The following is a 23,076-nucleotide window of genomic DNA, read 5'->3' as shown; positions in this document are numbered from 1 at the left end:
TAACGTCCCTATGCATCTTGGGTGGAGTTTATGCTGGATGCCCTTCTCCCTAAGACCACGGTTAGTAAAGACAGAACTCATTCCCCTGCTTCTTGGATTTCCACTCACTCCCTGCACTTAAGGAAAACTACAAGCGCCTATAGCACTTTTGGTGTAGAAAAAATAACATTGACAAATTGAAGTACCTGGAAGCCCTGAAAGCATGTCATGCAGTGGCGGCTCCTCCGCTATAGCGGAGGAGTGTTGCCCCTCTGCTTCACAGCAGTTCCAACTTTAGAACCAAAAAATAATAATAACTTAGCTATTATCATTTTATGGTTCATGTCAATCTGTATTGCAGGTGGGTGGTCTCTGCTCTGAGAACAGGAGACAGTAGTTTGTCCACTCCTAAGTGCGCAATGACTGTTTGGTCGGCCCTCTCGGGCCGCCCAAAAGAGTCATGTGCACTTCCCTGTTCTCCATACAGCCTGCAATACAGCCTGCATGGAGAACATGTCCATTCCTCCAGCCCCTGGCTGAGCACCGTGTCACAGCGCTCAGACCAATCATAAAGCTGCATTGCAGCGTTGTGATTGGCCCTGGCTGCCTGCTTCCTGTTCCTGGATCGGAGACAGGAGAGAAGGAGCAGGGACATGGGTCCCAGTCTAAAGGTAAGTTTAAGGTTTTTTTTAATTCCCCCCTCCTCCTCCCGCAACTCCTGTGTGACCCCGGAGCCGGGCGCCCTACCCATGAGACATGCTGGCCGCTCCTGATGTCGTAAAGACCTGACGGCATGTCACAAAAAGATCGCTGCTTACTTCAATAATAAGATATAAAAGTGGGAGGCATTTTATGCTATGGTGCTTGGATATGGGGCACTTCAACCAACCTGTCCAACCAAGCTACCTAGAAAGGACCCTGCGGAAAAAAAATATTTGACTCTCTGACATCTACCACTCCACTAGAAATAGACCTAGTTTATGTGCCCATCAAAGATAGAGCCATATCACTAAATAAACTTGTAAATAGAATTGGCAGTCCTGAACATGGAACATTTGTCCGACCCACAACCAAGTACTAATTCAAGAAAAATAAAAGTCAAAACTTTACTCAAACTATGTTTACATGAAATCAAAGCTAAAAAAGCAACAGCCCTAGAGTCGAAGAAAAGTATCTCTTGGCCAGAAATAATTAGATTTACTACACAGAAAATCAGATTTCTTTCCATGGACATTTCCAATCTAAAAAAACAGAACTGCGGATGGCTGGCAGTAACGGCCTGCCTTTAAACTGCAAACGGCAAAGACATTCCAGCTTTTCCTCTTGGCATGTTCATGTAGCGGCTAGCACCTGCCTCCACTTCTTGTTCTTCTGTGTATCATCCTATAGAGCTTGTAAAACAACTATATACATCCCTAACAAGTTCCCCAGGTCCATGCCGGATTTGCTGCTCCAGTTCAGGTATAGTCACCCTTGGGAGATCCAACCTGTGAAGAAAAAAACCCAGGAGAATTTACCTTTTCAGAGGAATTAAAGGACATCATGCTGTCCACTGGCCACTTCCTTGATGAGGCATGGTACAACAAGGGTGGAAAACTAAAAACTGAAAATATCTGTCAAGGGAAAAAAAAATTCTAGTTTTTTTTTTTCTTTTCTGTTCATTACTTATGCACATATCTCAAAACTGCAGAAATTGTTTACTGCACAGACTGCTCCACTTTAAAAAGCCTTTGCCTGTGCACTAACATTGGCTTGGTTCATTGATATTTTAACAGCAAAATTACCAATATGTTGTTTAGCTTTTCACTGAGGTGCCGGTCCAGCAAGGTCCCTTATTAATTTGTTCCCTACTCTATCCTCACTCTTTAATCTTCTACTCAAATATTTTTACTGACTGACCTCCAGCATGGGTTCCAGTACAATGTTGAATTGGGCCAGCATTTTTCTAGAACTGGACATCTTATGCTTTACTTCTGTATTCTTGAAAAACTGTAGACCAAAAATGTAAATAAAAATGAAATAAATGAACTTATTTACAGTGCTTGATTTGTAAAATAATGAGTACTGGTGTCCAAAGCTCTGCTATTAAGCCTACAGCCCCTGCTGTTAAATATTGCCTTGTTGAATACCAAGGGTGCATAGTCTTAAATCCACCTCAAACCTCTCTCTTTAATCCATGACTACCTGTCCCTTTATCTCATCCTTGCAGGTTTCTGATTTCTCCCTTTGTGATGTGTTTTTTCAGCGCTCTTCCTCTGATTTTCTGATGTGTGTGTTTTTATCTCTCTTGCTCTCGGTAAAGGTCTGAGGCGAACAAATAAGTGCTGGTCCCCAAAAATAAGTGCTGGTTGTGTACACTGACAACCACAGCCTCAAATTAAGTACTATGTAATTAGGTGCCACAAATGATTGCAAACCAGCTCTCTCAAAGCTGTTTTTGTAAATCACAGCCACCTCACTGTTCTGTTTAATGTTCCTTGTAAACACTGGATTGCAAATTGAAACAGAGTTATTTTGTATTACCTCTGCCCATATGCCCCATATTATATCATTAAATAGTGTGGTTTGCTTGGAATGGGAAACAACATTTACAACGCTGTCCCCACAACGCAATGCCAGTCCAACGCGGCTGTTTCAACGACCACGTTGTTAGTTCGCAATACTATTACATCGCAAGTAATTACATCAACTTGCAGTAGGGGGCGCACTGGTATTGGATTTAAAATCCAACACCTTCCCTGCTGTTGTGCAAACTGGAGTAGGAATAGTAAATAATACTATTCCTAAATCCAGTGCGCCCCCTATTGAAAGTCGTTGTAATGACTTGCGATGTAATGGTATTGCGTACTAACAGTGCGGTCGTTGTAACAACCACATTGTAATGGCAGGCGATCAAATCGCATGCGTTGTAAGGAGCTATATTTGCTTGGGATAACCTCAACTGCCCAGTAACGAGGCTATAAACATTAATGAGAACATATATTGGTTAAAAAGGTAAGTAAGCCACAGAGAACCCAAAACACCATAAGTGTACTAACTAAAAAAACACCAAAGGGCAAAAGATACACAAATCCTCCCTGAATAATTAATTATTACCTTTAGAGAATTATTAATAAGAATTATACTTCGAGTAAGTGAAAATTGGTCACAACAGAATTTTTATCACAAGAACAACTTAAGAGCAATAAATAGGCTGCCATTAATTGAACAAAAGTACTCCATTCATCGAATCTAACAACACAAAAAACTGAAGTATCAATACAATTTTGAACCTAAACAAGACAAAGAGATATGAAACAGGAATTATTGAAATTAAGAATATTTTATGCCTCGTACACAAACACACTGCTGCTGGTTGCTAAACAAAAAGACAAATGTTGAAGAGACAAAAGGAGAAGTGACCGCAACCAAATGTGTAGGCTTACTGAAAAAGAATTAAAACCACAAGTCAGATAAAAGGAATAGACCGAAAAAGCTGTCCCAAAGAGCAAAACATGTTAGCGCATGCAAAAGGTAAACCAGTACCCACAGTTCCAGGAAAACATTTAAACTTTCAAGCTAATGAAATTGGAAGCCCGCAACATTACACACTGAATACAAAGCATGAATAGAAAATGTTAATCCTTTAACCTAGTTTCCTCACTTTCATAATGAAGAGATGTGATGCTAAATAACATTCCTCGTAGCTGATTTTTCTAATTCACCTAGCTTAATGTTTAGCTAACATACAATTTATTTTATAAGAGGGGTAAGAATGTGATCGTACCATGGGAATGGATGTCTTAGAATCAAGAAGGCCTTATAAGTAGACATCATTTTAATAATGTTCCATACTTTGCGATAATTCTTTGTAAGCTCTTTGGAGGAAATCATGAGAAAGCAGAAGGAGAGCCTGTTTCAGAAGAACTGAAAGCTGATTGAACAAGAAGAGAAGAAGATACAAGTGTAACCGCAACATTTCTTTTTGACTGTTTATATTAGTGTGTGCTCCTAGAGTAGGTTAATGCCTTTCCACACCATATGCATAACTATTTCCCAGACCCCTGTTCCATACCCTTTATGCTGGATGCTAATGACTTAATGCTGAATGCTGAATGCTGATTTGCTACCCTTTTTTGACCTGATTAATGAATGCTTTTGCTACTGCATGATTATTTTAACTCACTGCTGAGACTTATTGAGTTGATGTACCTCTCTTTAAGGGACATCTAGCCATTATTGACTGACTGAATTTTAGTTGTATGCTCTATGCTCTATCTCACTCTTGCCTCTTGAACTTGAACTCTTTATGAGTTTATGTGTATGGGGTATATGTCCATAGAGAAGAGGAGACCTTGCAGTATTTACAAACAACTATCCAAAATTAAGAGACAAACTTGTGCAGCAGTACACACATGTTGACAGATTTGTCAAACTTTTAAAGGTATTTTGGATTGATCTGAATACATTCTTTGACATTGTATGCCAAATGATCTGTGGGCTGAATGTAAAGTTGTGCAATGACTACTTGAAGAACCATCAAGAGAGGTATGCACTAATGCACCATCTTCTGTAGTTATAGAGAAGTATGAAGCGGTGATTCCTTCACTGAAAGACAAGGTGCCTTTGAAAGATCTTGATAGGGTGAAGATTACAAGAACTTCATAAGAGCCAAGACAATCAGTGCAACTCTACGATGAGCGATTGTTTCAGGTGTTTCAACAACACAGCGGGAGAGAATATTCAGATCCAATAGATATGAAACTCTTTGTATTTTCATTTCTCATCGGGTTAAGACCAGAAATCAGTGCACATAATATAACAGAGTATGATTTGTTGGAAGAATAAATTGCTTTTGAGATCCTGAGTTGTGCAAAATACTGTAGTGATGAACAAGAAATTAAGCAGAAAAATCTCATGGAGAAATTTATCTTGGACCAGATGAAGTTTCTCAGAGAGGGTTTCAGAACCAGTCTTTTGCTAGAAATCAAGGTGGTATGCAAGGTGTTTGCGCACAAACAGGAGTGCATGGTACTCAATGAGCATTTGCTGTTTCACAGGGTAGAGCTTTTCCAGCTGATCTGAATTCCAGAATGGATGTTGCGATTTTGAAGAAAATGACTCCTTATCATTATTGTAACAAGAACGGGCATTGGAAGAGGGAGTACAGACTCAATCCTGATAGAGTAAATGGAAATGTACAAATGCAGGGAGGAACTCAAATGCAAATGCAGAATACATCAGTTCCACAGATGCCAAAGCAGAAACAGGGCCAGGTTGATGCAAGTTCCAGAAGCTCAAATGATCCCACAAAATAAGGGAAACCCTATATTTAATTTGAACCAGTTGCCCATGGCAAACTTAAACCCCTTCCAGAATCAAAATCAGAACACATTTCAACAGTTTCCTATATTTGATAATGATAGTTTCAGCACAGGCAATTACTAATGACAGTGCCTGATGGGGGAGGAGGATTGCATGCTTGGCGCAGTCTAGGAGGTGGATCAGAGTGGTCCATTCATAGAAGGTGAGCTGAATGGCACCCTGTATCGTTTCTGATTGATCATTTGAGGGTAAATCCCTAGGCAAACAAGTGGTCAAAACAACATGTAAAGACTCATATTAAACACAGGCATAATATGAACAAACTCAGTGTAAGAACATAAGTTCACTAAAACATAATTATTTTTATTCTAATTTTTTTAAAACCATATCTTCTTCTCAAAAGATACCAACAATAGACAGAAGCCATCCTAATGATGACAAAATACAAATACAAATGATAATACACATTAGAAATGACCCGTAATCAAATTAGTGGCCTATATCACAATTATCTAGGCATGAAGCTGAAATCCTATTTGTGAAAGGATGGCAACATTGTGGCTGTATGATGGGCCTTCAAATACAAATGATAATACAAATTAGATATGACCTGTAATCAAATTAGTGGCCTATATCACAATTATCTCGGCATGAGGCTGAATTCTTAATTGTGACAGGATGGCAACATTGTGGCTATATGATGGGTCTTCAATGCATGTTTCGGAGCTCTATGCTCCTTTATCAGGAAAGCCACACCTTTGTCCTGATAGTAAATGGTCAGACACAGGGTAAATATGTCTCCCACTATATTGTAATCTCGTTGGCTCAGAATCTGGATTATTTGCAATGAAAATCTACTTGAATATTATAATAAAAATGGCATAGCGGAAGTTCACAATTAAAGTGCCTCACACGTAGGAGCCTTTTTGTTGTATGTGGGGAAGAGTTTAGGAACCTGGATAAGGATTCCTATATGAGAAACTGAAAAATGAAAACAACAATTTGATACCTCATTCGTGTTGCAGAACTACTACTGCAGAGATAAACACGACAACAAACGGCCACTGCTTGGAGGGTCAACTGGTTTCTAAATTTTGAGGCTAGCCACCAGTCTGTGTGACCCTTCTACAAGACGCACACCGATCACTTCATGTCTTGCTACATGAGCCGGACTTGATTGATACCAGAGCTACCAGATCCACTGTGAGAACATCAGAAGTCCCTGACCTATGCCTCTTGGGATAAAAGATCCAAGTTGTAGGAGTTAAAAAAAAAAGATCACAAATCCAGTTTCAGAGAAAGTTCCTGTACAAATAGGCTAATTTGATGAAAACCATCAATTCTTTGCTTGTGAGTCTAGTCCTGCGAGGAAGAAATTTGTTGTGCAAGTTAAACTGCACAATCTACTGTACACCAGATGGTGTTGAATTCCAGAGCCATGATGAGGATGTTGAGTTAAAAATGGCGTGACAAGATTCAGCTGTGGGTTTGTTCCCAATAGGAACAATTGAAGAGTAACCTCCTGATTTAAAAGAAACAGTGAACCCAGAAGTATGGGACTTCATAGGTAAAGATATCAAATTAATAAACAACACTGTGAAAAAGAAGTACAGTATTTGAGACACAACATTGAAAAAGGTGCAAGAAAGTTGTCACCAGAGCGGGCGGAAGCAATTCTTCAGATATCTGACTTCGAGGGCAAAAAGAAGTCAGGATGTAAACAATGGACAGTGGATACCAAACATTTCCCTAATGGCTAAGTCTTTACTAAGGGTATCACACAAAGTTGTCCCTGGTCCATTTCCTTGGGACAGCGATTGCTTGAAAGCTTGTCTAAAATCAGATTGTTTCAAACAAGGTATTCAGCAACAGGTCAAAAGATTAATGGAGAGTTGCTTTAGAAATAGATGTAAAATTATTGTGTTCAGTTTTCGTAATGTCAGTGCTAATGATTTTAATAATGTTAGTAGGGTTCTATAATCCTAGGAAAGATTTAGGTCTACTAATATTTGCACACACAACAGATGAAGAGCAATTAAAAGCATCTTTTGCAAGATACAAATGAGAAGATTAAACAACTAATGTTTATTCTAGGTTAGTGCAAGAATGCATGCAAGATATGTACGCAAAGCACTGTTATGTCTGCACCCATTTACAGTCATCAGCAGCAGAGGAAGTTACCTACCATCATATTTCATTGTCATACGCAATTTAATTAGGTATATTGCTTACATTTGTGTCTAGGCGAGCACACTTTGAATACTTTTAGTCTATAATCTAATATTTTCCAGAGTACCACTAGTACCAAGCATGAATTTACACCTTCAAGCAAAGAAATGGGCACAGCTTGCCATTATTTTAGACCGTCTGTGCCTATATATAGTGTTAAGGCTTAACAGAATAATCTGACCTGTTTAACAAGATCACTAGAGAAACTCTTTATCGTGATATTAGAAGAAAGGAACACTTACATTTCACATAGTAAAGATACAGCGAATGATGTTTTGAAAAACATCTGGAAAAAAGAAAGAAGACAAGTTTAAGAAGAAAATGATTTACCCAAATTTGAAATTAGGCAAACAATAGAAAGGTAAAATTTATGCTTATAAAAGGAGAACACACAGAACAACCATACATGAGCAAATTATTAGCTGTGAACATGCATTTGAATTATGAGGATGCATATGGCAAATGTTATAAGGGTAAGAAACTGCAATTCAAGGCGTTTATTTGGCTTGTAGACAAGATGCTTACTTCCAGTTACCTGCTTATTGGGAGAATGTTTGGTACTTAGCTATATTTTTGTCAAAGATGAATCATGTGTATAGTATAGATGCATTAACAAGAACACCAGCACACAGACACACTCGTAATACAGAAGATGAAACGCAGTTAGCGGGAGATATTTTGGTGCAATCATTCCACCTGTAGGAGTCATAATGAATGACAAAAAGATTAGAAAAATGTCAAAAGTTTTTGACTAGCTGGCCACTAGTACTTCTGGAGCTTTATTAGTTTTGAACACTGAGCTTGTAGCAATTAGATCCATGGTTTTGCAAAATCGCTTAGCATTAGACATCTTACTCGTAGAAAAAGGCGCAGGTTGCCAAATGCTGAAAACCCAATGAGAGCAAGAAAATTCAAGACTTTGCAAAAAGCATTACAGACTTAAACCTGAATTAGAGGAGTTAGAAACACCTGGCATATTACAAATCTTTGGAAAGAAAATACAAACAATTGGAAACTAGTTTGTAACTCCAGGAGGAGGTTACTTTTATGCCAATACTAGTTTTAGGGATTTGTTTACCTTTCTTTCTTACACTTTTCAATGGCTTGGAATACTGCATTAATAGAAGAAAGAGTACAGAAATGAGCAAGAGAATGGAAAAAGAACTATCATGAAATGATAGTCTTAATGATGAGTATAGAAAATCATTAAAATTCAAAAGTTTGAAACAAAGAGACAAGACTCAACTGATAGTGAGAGTGCCTTTTGAACAGAAGTTACATGCAAAAGAGTGATGGTTAAGATAACAATTTAAGGGGGATTGAGGGAAAGTTTTATTAAAATGTAAGATTAGTTTAGTTAATGGCCCATATGTAATATTGATGTGCAATTTATATTGAACTAGCATGACATTGCATTAAAATGTGCAGAATGCAGTATGTAACTATACCTATTAGTACTAGCACTAGACCTCAAAATGTTTGAACAATCTGCATTTAACAAGCAACTTAACCAAATGTGCTGAGATGTGCACAAAATGCTTAAAAGTTGACCATACTCTGACATGTCTTTAATAAAAAAGCTTCACATCATATTGCAGAATGCTCCTAAATAATAATGTTTTGAAATATTTGCTAGAAATTATTTATTGTTGAACAAAATGAATACTAATTTCACACACTGAATACAAAGAGTGAATAGAACATTTTGATCCTCATTTTTAGGTCTCAGCTAGACAGCGCGTGTGCTTTCTCAAAGAGACATGTTGTTTTCAATGTGTGGGCCTCAGCCCACCCATACATTTGCCATTTGCTTGCTCAATCATCGCTCTCGTATCCGTTGTTCCCATGAGCCTATGGCATGCATGTGTCATGCCACTGCTCCTGTTTTAGGAGCTACTTTTTTCTTTGTACATGAGCACTCCATATGAGTGCTTTTGTTTTCAGGCCCACTCCCATAGCCCCTTTCTAGTTGCTTCCTTTACCTACCAACCCCCTTCCCTCCTCAGTTCTTTTTTACCCAAGTGGTTGTGCGGGTCCCCATCCACAGTGCAAAGTCTATCTTTCAGAGCAGATGTTAATTTGACTTGCTTGGATGTAGGCTGGACTCTACCATTGTTTATTTTTCTCTTAGCCTCTGGAGATCTTTAGTATTCTCCCGAGGCTTGTGGTTATCTCCATGGTGCTGGTTAAGAGAGTTGTCTTGAGTGAATTTGTGCTCTGGCTGGGCTGCTTCTTTTAATTCTTCTTTCACACAGCCTTGCAAAATGTTTATTACTTTCTCCCAATGGCTCATGTGGGTGATATCCTGTTGAAGTGGGGGGTGGCACATATGGATAGACCGTTTGATGCTGTGGTGCTTTGGCCCATGATTTAGTTTTGACCAACCTCAACATGACCGAAACAGTGATTTGTTTAAAGAAATAGACAGGGCTGGAAACAAGATTACCCTAGCCTACCTACTCTGACAATCTGTCAACATGTCCAATGGCATAAGGGTGGCTGTGTGGATGTCCTTATTTATCATACAGGAGTTTCAAGCTGGTCTCGTTAAGCTCAGGATGAAACATACCAACATGCTTAGGGCAGTTGTAAAAAAAAAAAGCAGGTGTGACTGACGTCAACCTCATTTATTTTTGCATGTTTCATACAACGGTGCAGCAGTCAAATGGACCTGATTGCATGTGTTACATATTCAGTCAATCCTTTGTTTTTACCAAATCAGTCCTTGGTGTTATTTAACTTTTTAAGCCCATTGAATTTATGGCGAAACCTCAACTACAAGCTCCAGAATGCAAGGCGATGTTGGACAGAAAAATCAGGGCTGGCTGAAAGTAATGAACATGGCATAGGGCCACATGAGAGCTATGCCTCATTTTGCACACTAATGACATGGGGTGAGCTAACCATTACATGTGCCCCTCCCCTCTTTGACTCCATCCCCCTTACTACTCACTTCCTTCTTTCTTGCTCCTCCTATCTCCCCTCTAGTAATGTGCCTTTCACCTACTCTTCCCTGTTCACCAGTTCTTCCTTCCTCTCTCACCCCAGCCTTTTCTCTTCACCACCTTACTTTGCTTGTTTCCTGTTGGCGCTCCCCTCAATGTTGGTCCCCCTCTTGATTGGGACCCTTTTCAGCAATTTCTTGTCTCATTCTCACCCGGCTCCCTTCTGCCTTCCTTCCTCTCTGTCTTTTTTTCTTGTTACGTTTCTCACTTCCTGTCACACCACACCCCTCTTCTTAGAACTGTTTATACCCCTTCTTCTTTGCTTTACTTTTGTTGTTTCTCATTGTATTGTCCCTTGCCCCTCTTCTCCCCTTGACCCCACCCACGTTACAGCTGGCATTACCCCTCCTCCCTCTGATGCAACTCTTAATAGTAGTCACTTTTGCCTTTAAGCGCAGTTCAGCCAGTAGTTTCAAGAGACCATTTCGAAACCCATAGGGCGATCAAAAAATGTGTTAAAGTAACTTAACATTCTTTCCCAGTTTTTTTCAATTCTCAGTTTTTACTCTTATTTTTATACCATGTTTTTCTCTTCCTCTGTCCATATCTCCCTTTGGTCTTCTTTATCTCCTCTCTACCCAACACCTCCCATTCCATCTTCATCTACACCTCATTTCTTCTACTCCCTGACCCCTGACTCCTCTCCATCACCCATTCTGTCACCCTCCTTTCTCACCTCACTTTTACTAATGTACTTTTGCCTTCCACCCCCACCTCCATGATTATCCCGTCCTACTCCTCTACTGTCATCCTCATGCCTTCTTTCACTTGCCACCCATCATGTCAATTCCTGTGTATTTTCTTCCTGCCCTTTCATCTCCTATACCCAGCTCTCTGCCTTCCTTTCCCCTGTTCCTCTCTCCCCCTCTGTTCTCGTGACCTCCAGCAAGTCTGTCCCCTTTCCCGGCACTCCCTCTTTCTTTTCAACTTTATCCTAGCTCTCTCACTGTTCCTCCTCCTCCACTACCCTCCCCTCTCTCTCCTGGTTTATCCTGCCTCACGCTGCTCACCGACCCTCATCCCTCTCTCCTTTCCCTTGCTTTGATCTTTTCTAAAAGTTCCCATATTTTCCTCTTGCTATTTCTCGCTTTCCTGTTTTTCCTCTGCTGCTGACCCCCACAGTACCTCCCTCCTCCAGCATGTCATCTTTTCCCACTCTCTGCTTCCCGCCTCGCAGCTGACTAGTCCTCCCCCTTATACTACTAAATGGTGTCCCCTGCGCGGCCACGCTGCTGGTGCGCAGCTGTTGTGCCAAAGGCAAACCCGTGTGCTCCAGTCGGCGACTTGACCGCGCCCAGCACCAGCGAACCTGGTACTCTGACTCACTACAGCTACAACAGTATCCTTCACGATCTCAACCCCTAACATAACAACAACTGCTAGCTGCTAACTGCTAGCTCTCAACACTGGCCAACACCCATGGCCCACTCTCCTGCCTTCTCTGCCACCTCACCTTAACCCACCTCCATACCCCGGCTCCCTCACTGCACCCAAGCCTCTCAAGTGCATCCTCCTCAGCGTACAATCCCTCCAAAAACACACCACAGAGATATAGACCTCCTCGACGCTGCCTCGCCTGACCTCAACTTTCACCTGGACAACCAAAAGGATCCCAGCACCTCCTTCCTCCTTGAAAACATCTCCAACATAGAACTTAAACAGCCAGTCACCTCTGCCACACACACACTCGACCCCATCTTCTCTGCAGGAAACAGCATTTCCTACAGCCACACCACTGAACTCCTCTGGACTGACCACCACTGCATCCACTTCTCCTTCAACAAACCTATCACACATCAGCCCGCCCACCATTTACCCCGCAGAAGCTGGAACAGAGTCACAGAAGATCAACACACCACACTCCTTAAAATGACATCACCACCCACATCCTCAGATGTCAACACCACAGAATGCAACATCCACCAATAGATGGCAAACTTCGCTGACACCCTTGCCCCCTCAAGAAAAACACTGGCAAACAGCACGTAAAGAAAGAAAGCTGGTTCACCTCTGCACCTCAAGTGTCCAGACGCTCCAGTAGATGACTCAAGAAGACATGAAGGAAAAATAAAAACCGAAAGCCCATGCTGCCTTGAAAGTAGCCACCACCGCCCAACACCACCTCATCAGAACCACAAGACAGAAGGCCCTCCAAGGCAGAATCACAAACAACATAAACAACAGCAAAGAACTTTTGAGAATCATCAAGGAGTTTGCCGAACCCAACAGGGAGGCCACAGACATCCCACCCTCCCAAGACCTCTCCAACAGATTCATCACTTTCTTCTACCACAGATCAAGACTATCTACAACAACTTCCAAACCCAGGACCACCCCACTGCACCAGCAACCACCACAACCGATGCCAACCCCCAACCTAACTCTGCACAGCTGGTCCTCACTCACCACAAACGACACCATAAAGACCATGAAAAACATCCAATCCAGAACATCTGCAGACCTCTGGCTGCACTGCATCTTCCACATAGCTGCCTCCAACATCACACCCAAAGTAATGGCCAACCATTAACTGCTCTCTCAAGAACGCGTCCTTCCCTGATGACTGGAAACATGTCAAGATCAACCTATATCCTGAAGAAACCCTCCTCAGACCTGATAAACCTCAAGAGCTTCAGGCCCATCTCCCTGCTCCCCTTCCCAGCCAAAGTTATTGAAAAAGCCATCAACCCCCAGCTCGTTGACTTTATGGAAACCAACCACGTCCTGGACATCTCCCAATCCAGATTCCGAAGCAATCATAGCACTGATACCGCTCTCCTCACTGCCATCGACGACATCCGATCCCTCCTCGACCAGGGCGAAACAGCACCACTGGCCCTACTGGACATTTGGGCAGTCTTCGACGCAGTCTCCCACTGCACCCTAGACACAAGACTCCACGATGCTGGCATCCGAGACAAGGCTCTCAACTGGATCTGCTACTTCCTCACCAGAACACAATGGGTTAGACTCTCACCGTATTTCTCAAAACTTAAAGAGATCAGCTGCGGAGTACCCAAGGGATCCTATTTCAGCCTCACCCTCTTCAATGTCTAGATGGCCCAATGACAGTATTGTCAGGAACAATGGGCTCAACATTGTCTCCTACGCCGACGACACACTAATAATCCTCTCCCTCACCAAAGAACCCACTGTTGCCAGGAGCAACTTCCACAAAGGAATAAAAGCCATTGCCACCTGGATGAAGGACAGCTGACCAAAGTTCAACTTGGACAAGACAGAGGCCCTCATCCTGGGAGCCTCTCCATCCATTTGGAACAACTTCTGGTGGCCCTCTGCTCTGTGAAGTCCCCCAACCTCCAAGAACCATGCACAAAACCTCAGCATCGTACTGGACTCCTCACTCACAAGGGAACGCCATAGAAACACTGTATCCTCAGTCTGCTTCAACACATCCCGCCTTCTTCGAAAGACCTTCAGATAGATCCAGAACAAATCCAGGAAAACAGTCATCCATGCCCTTATCAGCAGCAGACTCAACTATGGCAATGCACTCTACACCGGTGTCACCCAGAAACTCCTCTGAAGACTCCAGAATGTCCAGAACACATCAGCAAGACTAATGCTCAACATCCCCTGTAGCAGCCACATCAGACAACACCTCCATGATCTCCACTGGCTCCCAGTCAACAGAAGAATAACCTTCAAACTCCTCACCCATGCATACAAGGCCCTTCACAATGCCGGACCCGCATATTTGAATCACCGCCTCACATTCTGCGTACCCAACAGACACCTCCACTCCACCCAGCTTTACCTGGCTACCGTCCCATAAATCCACTAGACCAGAACCGGAGAAATGTCCTTCTCCTACCTCACCTCCAAGACATGGAACAGCCTGCCCATCTGCCTCTGGAAATCACCCTTGCTGATGCAATTCAGGTAGGGCCTCAGGACCTGGCTGTTCAGATGAACTCAGCACTTGGTCTGATCCCACAGCGCCTTCAGACCCTTATGGGTGAGTAGCTGTGCTTTACAAACCATGATTGATTGAAGTAGTAGAGAGCAGGGAAAAGTCATCTGGGGTTGCTGTAATGCTGCCCATGTCTTCACCGGTCACAGTACCACTTCATAGACACACTGTGATGGGATGAGAAGCATTGCGCACACTCCCCCTTGCTCGTTCTGTATGTGTTCACTGTAAACTCCATAGGTACACAGGTGCATCCCAGGTGAACCCATTGGTTCAAGGCATCCTTTTAAATACAAGGGGGGAGGGATAACACTGCCTGGCATTCCCAGCACAGTTCACCACATTGCATTCTGGTAAATGCAGGACAGTTAGATCAAAGATGCTGTAGTTTTTCACTAAAGTTGGTGCAGGTAGCTCTATTAGTCCTAGAGACATGTCTCTGGGTTTAGCCCTTGGTCAGTAGTAAGCAGAGATAGTAGAGAGAAGAGAAAAGTAATCTGGGGTTGTTGAATAGCTGACCAAGTCTTCACAGGTCATAGTACCACCCCATAGGCACACTGTGCTGGAATGAGAGACAGTGTGCTTCCTCCCCTCTTGCACTTTCTGTATGTCTTTACTGTAAACTATCCCACAGTGCAATTCTCCATAATGACAGAACCCTTCTTCCTCTAGTCAGAGCTCCCTGTGCCCACTCAAAGGTGTGGCTATGAAAATGGGCAAACACTCCCTTGTGATCACTCTAAACCAGTTCTCATTACATGGCTCTCACATGGGATACATTTATTTGAATTACTGCCTTTCATTTTTATGAGTGCCAGAAGTGTAAGTCCTTGGGTTGCTATGAAAAAATGCACAATTGCTTCCTATATCATGTATTGGAGTTACCATTTGAGTTATTCTGCCTGACTGAAGACAATCCCACATTCATAAGCACATCTGGCTTCACAAATTCCCGAGGTCACTCATTCCTGTGATCCAGCCGGGCCTATAAGTTCTGGACCTATTCTAGAATTGAAATCCGATGGTTCTTTTTAGCAGCATGTAAGCGTAGAGGGGACAGAGTAATTATCATTGCCAATCAGTTCAACATTAATTTCTCTGGATACATAGTAACCACAGAAAACTGTGTAAGGTTAGTTAATTTATTACAAAGCCAAAAATAACTGGCCATAAAGACACCTTAAGAGGAGAGTGTAGAATTACATCGAAATCAGCATAAAGCCACATCTGCGCATCCAAATTGAACAACTGATGCAGAGTTCTGTGAATCAATAGCAAGGTCTTAAAGATGATCCTTTTCCTAATAGGAAGACAATGCAGCTCTCGAAGATAGGGGGAAACCTGAATTCTCAGATGCAAACTGAGCAGTTTTCGGACTGCTACATTTTGGACCACCTGCATGCATACTGACCTAGTAATCAGGTAGGCATAGGAACAGTGCATTGCCATAATCAAGTCTAGATGTTATCAGAGATTGCGCTACCAGTTTCCTGGCCAAAAGGGAGAGAAAATGGATGAACTTCCTGAGCACTCGCAGCAGACCAAAACAAGTCCCTACTCCTGCATTAACCTGTTCCAGAAAGGTAAGCCCACCATCAAACTTGATACCAAGATTTTTAACGAAGCTAGTGCGGTTTAGAGGAGGAAGAGCATCCTCTGCCCAAAAGGAATGCCATGGCTCCTCTGATATTGTACCAAAGAAAAGTAGTTCAGTTTTGCCCGCATTGCACTTAAGCTGAAAAACATCCGACAGACAAGTTCTGTTTTTTCGCCAGGGAATATTTCATCCCTTCCCCAGAAAAAAAGCAACTGGGTATTGTACACATATGGAACAATTTTTGCGCCCAGAGTATCTGCCAAGAATGCCAGAGGAGTGAGGTATATATTGAATAGCAGGGGGCTCAAGGTTGTTGTCAATGAGATGTCTTTATTTTTAATTTCACCATCACTTTTCACTTCACGCTTATTTTCACTTATTGTGTGAGCACCTGAATACTATTGTTTTGGAACAAAATATCTGTTATAAACTGACCTACATGTCCCTTTGTACATTGTTCATCGCTCCCTAGAGGAATTCACTTCCTCATCTCAAACATAGTGCCCCCCCCACTGGGTCACTTTTTGTATGGACCTTTTGGCCACACCAGAACCATTGTTTTTCTAAAACACTTCACCGCCCCAGGTTTACGTATTGGGGTACCCTTGTTTCTCTCTATACTCAATTCTACCATGGCCGCTTAGTGTATAGATCACAGTGTTTTAGTAATGGCCACTTAAAATCAACATGGAGACAGAGCTAACACATTTTGTGTCTTGCTTGCTTAGTCTGTTAGGAATCTCATGTCTCAGTCACTGATGGCTCGGATTCCACTGTTATGGGGAATTCTCCCTCCTCCAGTGACGAAGACCAGTCAGATTCAAACTGCGGCTGCTCTACCAATGAAACAGGCCCTTCGCAACACCACAAGACTATATCTAACAAACGAAATGGGAAACGACATGACAGTCGTAGCCAGTTGAAATGGGACTACTTTGGCTCACAGTTTACTACTCCTTATGGTGAGGAATCTCGCAGGGCCTCTGGACCAGAAAGAACTAGTGCAACAACAGACCCAGCTGAAGAACCCTCCTTGGGAGCCATCCTGTCATCCACCAAGCAATTTCAATAGGAGGCGCGGATAGACAACAGGCAAGCTAAAGGGGGCAGACAAAAAGCTCCAAGGTGGCCTAAATAAGCTGAATAAAACTTGCTCAGACATTGTGGAACACGTCATGATGATCGAAAGCCACGTGGAATGTCTGGAAACTGAAGTAACCTCCCTAGAAGAGCAGAGCACCATTCAAGGCATATGCTTGATGGATGTCATGTGGAAATTGGAAGATCAGGAGAACAGGCAGCGCTGAAACAATCTTCACCTGCTGGGGATCCCCGAAGGAGTAGAAGGAGAGGCTCCCCGTCGATTCATCGTGAAGCTCCTGAAAGGTGCCCTCCCCGAACATTCCGACTGGAACTGAGATCAGGAGATACAGACGGCCCATCGCTTCCCCTTCACACTAATGAAGCAGCAGTTATACGGCGGAGAGAATCCCAGAGCCTTTTTAGTGTTCTTCAGCAACTTTTTGCTTAGACAAATGGTCTGTGAACTTGCCCAGCCGAACTCACAGAAAATGTTTGAGGGGTCTCTTTTTTTGCTTAGCCTGATTTCTGTTATGCAACGGTTGAACATAGATAGCGTCTTCACCAATTGTTTGCCCCTTTTCAGCAGTAGGGAGCACAAGGTTTCCTTATGAATACCTGCTAAACTTAAAATCAATTTAAATGCTTCTTCTCAAAGTTTTATTTCTGAAAGTAAAACCCAGGAATATCTGAATGAAATTAAGGCTAAGAAGGGGCACAGCTGAAGAGTACCATAAAGAAACCTAGGCCAAAATTGGGTTTCTCTAATTATTTTTGTCCAGAGGCTATTAATAAGGTGTTCTCGGGGGGGGGGGGCGTAGAGTAGGGTAGACATGGGGGTCTTGGCATTAGCCGGCACCTCGACAGGATTGGGTGTGCGTCTATCCTCTGTTTCTGTGGCCTATGGGGTACTAATGTTTGCTAGATCACATGGTGGGGGTCAGGTGTTGAGGACTTATTCTGGCAGTCATCACTCAGGCTAGTCCTGATTGCTCTATTTTGTGTGGGCGGTGTGGCTGGATATAGGGGGATGTGGGAGGGGGAAGGGTTGCACAGGGTCCTACACAATTTGTTTTCATTATCATGGTAAGAGTATGCTACTCTCTTGCCGGCTTAACTTGTGCAGAAATCTTCCACAGTTGTTTTCTAGATTCATGGCTTCCTGTTTTTTTTCCGTTTCTTTCTTTTGCATTTTCTTTCCTCTTTGTCATTGTCTATGCCTTTTTTCCTTATTAATATTGCTACAGTGGAATGGAATGTATGTCAAATTAATATGTTGAATTTAAGGCACTTCCGAATTGCTTCTTTCAATGTTTGCCGGCTAAATGACGGCCGAAAGAGGCTAAAGGTCTTGCAGGGCTTACGCTTCCTGGTGGCAGATATTGTCCATCTCCAGGAAACAGATATTGAAGGCTCACAAACCAGTCTCCTTAACACATTGGGATAAACCCTGATTGGAGGGGCATCACAGGGTGCACAAGTTAGAGGGGTAGCTATTTTGACCCAGCGCTGCAGTCAGTTTCAAACAATTTGAACTAAAGTTGAGAGGGAGATGGATATTGGCAGAATGTAGGCCATCAGCTACCTTAGGTTCGATATACGGGAATATAGCTGATGACCCTGGGGTAATCAATTGGCTCACCAGGGAATTGTCTCATTGTCTCATTGGCCTCTCCCCGTTATTATATGCGGGGACCTGAATATGAACTTCTCGTATGCCTGGAACATGGACACCCAAAGGCACTATTCAGGTTGAAAACCTAAAGTTCTACAAGCCCTGAGGAATCTATTCCAGGTACATGGGCTGATTGATGTTTGGTCTTGTCTCTGATTATTTTTTTGTTTCTTCTTTGATCCAGGATGTTAGTATTGATCTTATCCCTCGATTTTTGTCAGATCAAAACCCCCTAATTTTAGGGATTAATGGAATATCCTTCAGCAAAGAAGTTTCTTCCTATGATCGGGTCTCCTGGCTGTTTTTGTGGAGCATCATGCAGAGAATGAGACTGGGGCCCAGGTTCATTCAGGCTATCAAAGCCCTGCACATAAATCCTATGGATAGGCTCATGATAAATGGAATTTTATCATAGCAATGTGCAATAACACAGGGGACATGTCAGTGTTGTCCCTGCTCCCCGTTGCTCTTTGCAATGTACATCGACCCTTTTATTAAGAAGCTGGAAGACAACCAAGGGATCCCGCAGTAATTAAACATGGATTCAAAACCAAAATTATGGCTTACGCCGACGATCTTGCATTTTGACCTTGGGCCCTGGCAGGGCAATAGAGGTAATAGAACTAGAGGCCCAAAGTTTTGGGGAGGTTTCTGGTTATGCATTAAATAAGGGAAAAAGCAAGATTATAGTGAATGACAAAATTAATTGGATAGATCATAGAGTCGTCACCAAAGTTATTGGGGTTAATATCAAGGCTGATACTGATTTGATAGTCAAAGAAAACCTAGTTCCGCTAGCCACGGAGACAAAGAAAGCATTGCATCAGCTAAACAATTTACATCTGTCCCTAGTTGGCCGGTGCAATGTACTTAAAGTGATCTTATTCCCCACAATATTATACTTCTTTATATCTATCCCTCTTGAATTTACTAACTCAATGTTAAAAACATTTGATAGTCCCTTCTCACAGTTTGTGTGAGCATATTTGCAGCCAAGAAGGGCTCTAAAATATCTGTCTCTTCCTAGGGAGAGAGGCGGTTGGACACTCTGACACTTAAAAATATACTCTTCAGCCACCATCTTGCAGACATGTCTTCTCTGAGCCTCATTTTCTTTTTAAAAATACAAGATAAAACCAGTGGCCCAACCCGATGAAAAGTTCTTAATTTGACCACGAATTAAGAGAAGGCTTCATGCTAAGACTATTGACAGACATCACAACTGATTGCGGATCAGCCACTTTCAGTGAGAGATATTGGGCTAGAAGCTTAGCAGATGGTGCTCTTTCACTTAGAGTGCATATCATCTCTGGCAGATCCCTGATAAAAGATAGCTGCGTTAGCTGTTAACAGTATGATATGCGATCAACTTTGAGAATTTTTTGGGGAAAGATTGCTATTCAATACTATGACAAACAAATTAGGAGTCGGAGTGGGAAACTCACGTAATTTGCTGTAGCATAAGTACGTGAAAGGCAACTCAAACAGTCCATTTGGGTAAAAATTCCACTCTAAAATGTAATTTAGAGTTTATTTACAGTCACAAGCATTAAAAAATACTCCTGCTTGCATTTGTAGATCTGCATTAAAAAATTACCCATACTGTTCACTCGGGCACAAATCTACCTGAAATGCCACTTGCATTTTAAAATTACCAGAACAGTACATCTCTTGTTAAAATTGCGATGGCATATTAGTGGTAATTTCACGTACATTTCTCTATGTAAAATTACAGAAATTCTGAACTCGATCAAGCAGGGAGAACATACCCCCAATGTGGCCATCACCAAAAAGGGAATGGCCATCGGAGGGCAGCTCTATCATCTGATCCTGCCCTTCGAGTCAGAAGGGGAGAACTCTTTCTCAGTCACTGATGGCTCGGATTCCACTGTTATGGGGAATTCTCCCTCCTCCAGTGACGAAGACCAGTAAGATTCAAACTGCGGCTGCTCTACCAATGAAACAGGCCCTTCGCAACACCACAAGACTATATCTAACAAACGAAATGGGAAACGACATGACAGTCGTAGCCAGTTGAAATGGGACTACTTTGGCTCACAGTTTACTACTCCTTATGGTGAGGAATCTCGCAGGGCCTCTGGACCAGAAAGAACTAGTGCAACAACAGACCCAGCTGAAGAACCCTCCTTGGGAGCCATCCTGTCATCCACCAAGCAATTTCAATAGGAGGCGCGGATAGACAACAGGCAAGCTAAAGGGGGCAGACAAAAAGCTCCAAGGTGGCCTAAATAAGCTGAATAAAACTTGCTCAGACATTGTGGAACACGTCATGATGATCGAAAGCCACGTGGAATGTCTGGAAACTGAAGTAACCTCCCTAGAAGAGCAGAGCACCATTCAAGGCATATGCTTGATGGATGTCATGTGGAAATTGGAAGATCAGGAGAACAGGCAGCGCTGAAACAATCTTCACCTGCTGGGGATCCCCGAAGGAGTAGAAGGAGAGGCTCCCCGTCGATTCATCGTGAAGCTCCTGAAAGGTGCCCTCCCCGAACATTCCGACTGGAACTGAGATCAGGAGATACAGACGGCCCATCGCTTCCCCTTCACACTAATGAAGCAGCAGTTATACGGCGGAGAGAATCCCAGAGCCTTTTTAGTGTTCTTCAGCAACTTTTTGCTTAGACAAATGGTCTGTGAACTTGCCCAGCCGAACTCACAGAAAATGTTTGAGGGGTCTCTTTTTTTGCTTAGCCTGATTTCTGTTATGCAACGGTTGAACATAGATAGCGTCTTCACCAATTGTTTGCCCCTTTTCAGCAGTAGGGAGCACAAGGTTTCCTTATGAATACCTGCTAAACTTAAAATCAATTTAAATGCTTCTTCTCAAAGTTTTATTTCTGAAAGTAAAACCCAGGAATATCTGAATGAAATTAAGGCTAAGAAGGGGCACAGCTGAAGAGTACCATAAAGAAACCTAGGCCAAAATTGGGTTTCTCTAATTATTTTTGTCCAGAGGCTATTAATAAGGTGTTCTCGGGGGGGGGGGGCGTAGAGTAGGGTAGACATGGGGGTCTTGGCATTAGCCGGCACCTCGACAGGATTGGGTGTGCGTCTATCCTCTGTTTCTGTGGCCTATGGGGTACTAATGTTTGCTAGATCACATGGTGGGGGTCAGGTGTTGAGGACTTATTCTGGCAGTCATCACTCAGGCTAGTCCTGATTGCTCTATTTTGTGTGGGCGGTGTGGCTGGATATAGGGGGATGTGGGAGGGGGAAGGGTTGCACAGGGTCCTACACAATTTGTTTTCATTATCATGGTAAGAGTATGCTACTCTCTTGCCGGCTTAACTTGTGCAGAAATCTTCCACAGTTGTTTTCCTAGTTTCATGGCTTCCTGTTTTTTTTCCGTTTCTTTCTTTTGCATTTTCTTTCCTCTTTTTCATTGTCTATGCCTTTTTTCCTTATTAATATTGCTACAGTGGAATGGAATGTATGTCAAATTAATATGTTGAATTTAAGGCACTTCCGAATTGCTTCTTTCAATGTTTGCCGGCTAAATGACGGCCGAAAGAGGCTAAAGGTCTTGCAGGGCTTACGCTTCCTGGTGGCAGATATTGTCCATCTCCAGGAAACAGATATTGAAGGCTCACAAACCAGTCTCCTTAACACATTGGGATAAACCCTGATTGGAGGGGCATCACAGGGTGCACAAGTTAGAGGGGTAGCTATTTTGACCCAGCGCTGCAGTCAGTTTCAAACAATTTGAACTAAAGTTGAGAGGGAGATGGATATTGGCAGAATGTAGGCGATCAGCTACCTTAGGTTCGATATACGGGAATATAGCTGATGACCCTGGGGTAATCAATTGGCTCACCAGGGAATTGTCTCATTGTCTCATTGGCCTCTCCCCGTTATTATATGCGGGGACCTGAATATGAACTTCCCGTATGCCTGGAACATGGACACCCAAAGGCACTATTCAGGTCGAAAACCTAAAGTTCTACAAGACCTGAGGAATCTATTCCAGGTACATGGGCTGATTGATGTTTGGTCTTGTCTCTGATTATTTTTTTGTTTCTTCTTTGATCCAGGATGTTAGTATTGATCTTATCCCTCTATTTTTGTCAGATCAAAACCCCCTAATTTTAGGGATTAATGGAATATCCTTCAGCAAAGAAGTTTCTTCCTATGATCGGGTCTCCTGGCTGTTTTTGTGGAGCATCATGCAGAGAATGAGACTGGGGCCCAGGTTCATTCAGGCTATCAAAGCCCTGCACATAAATCCTATGGATAGGCTCATGATAAATGG

This window comes from Triturus cristatus, chromosome 10 (genome assembly GCF_964204655.1).
Source record: "Triturus cristatus chromosome 10, aTriCri1.1, whole genome shotgun sequence".
In the NCBI taxonomy this organism is placed as follows: domain Eukaryota; kingdom Metazoa; phylum Chordata; class Amphibia; order Caudata; family Salamandridae; genus Triturus; species Triturus cristatus.
Note: the sequence above shows the minus strand (reverse complement) of the source record.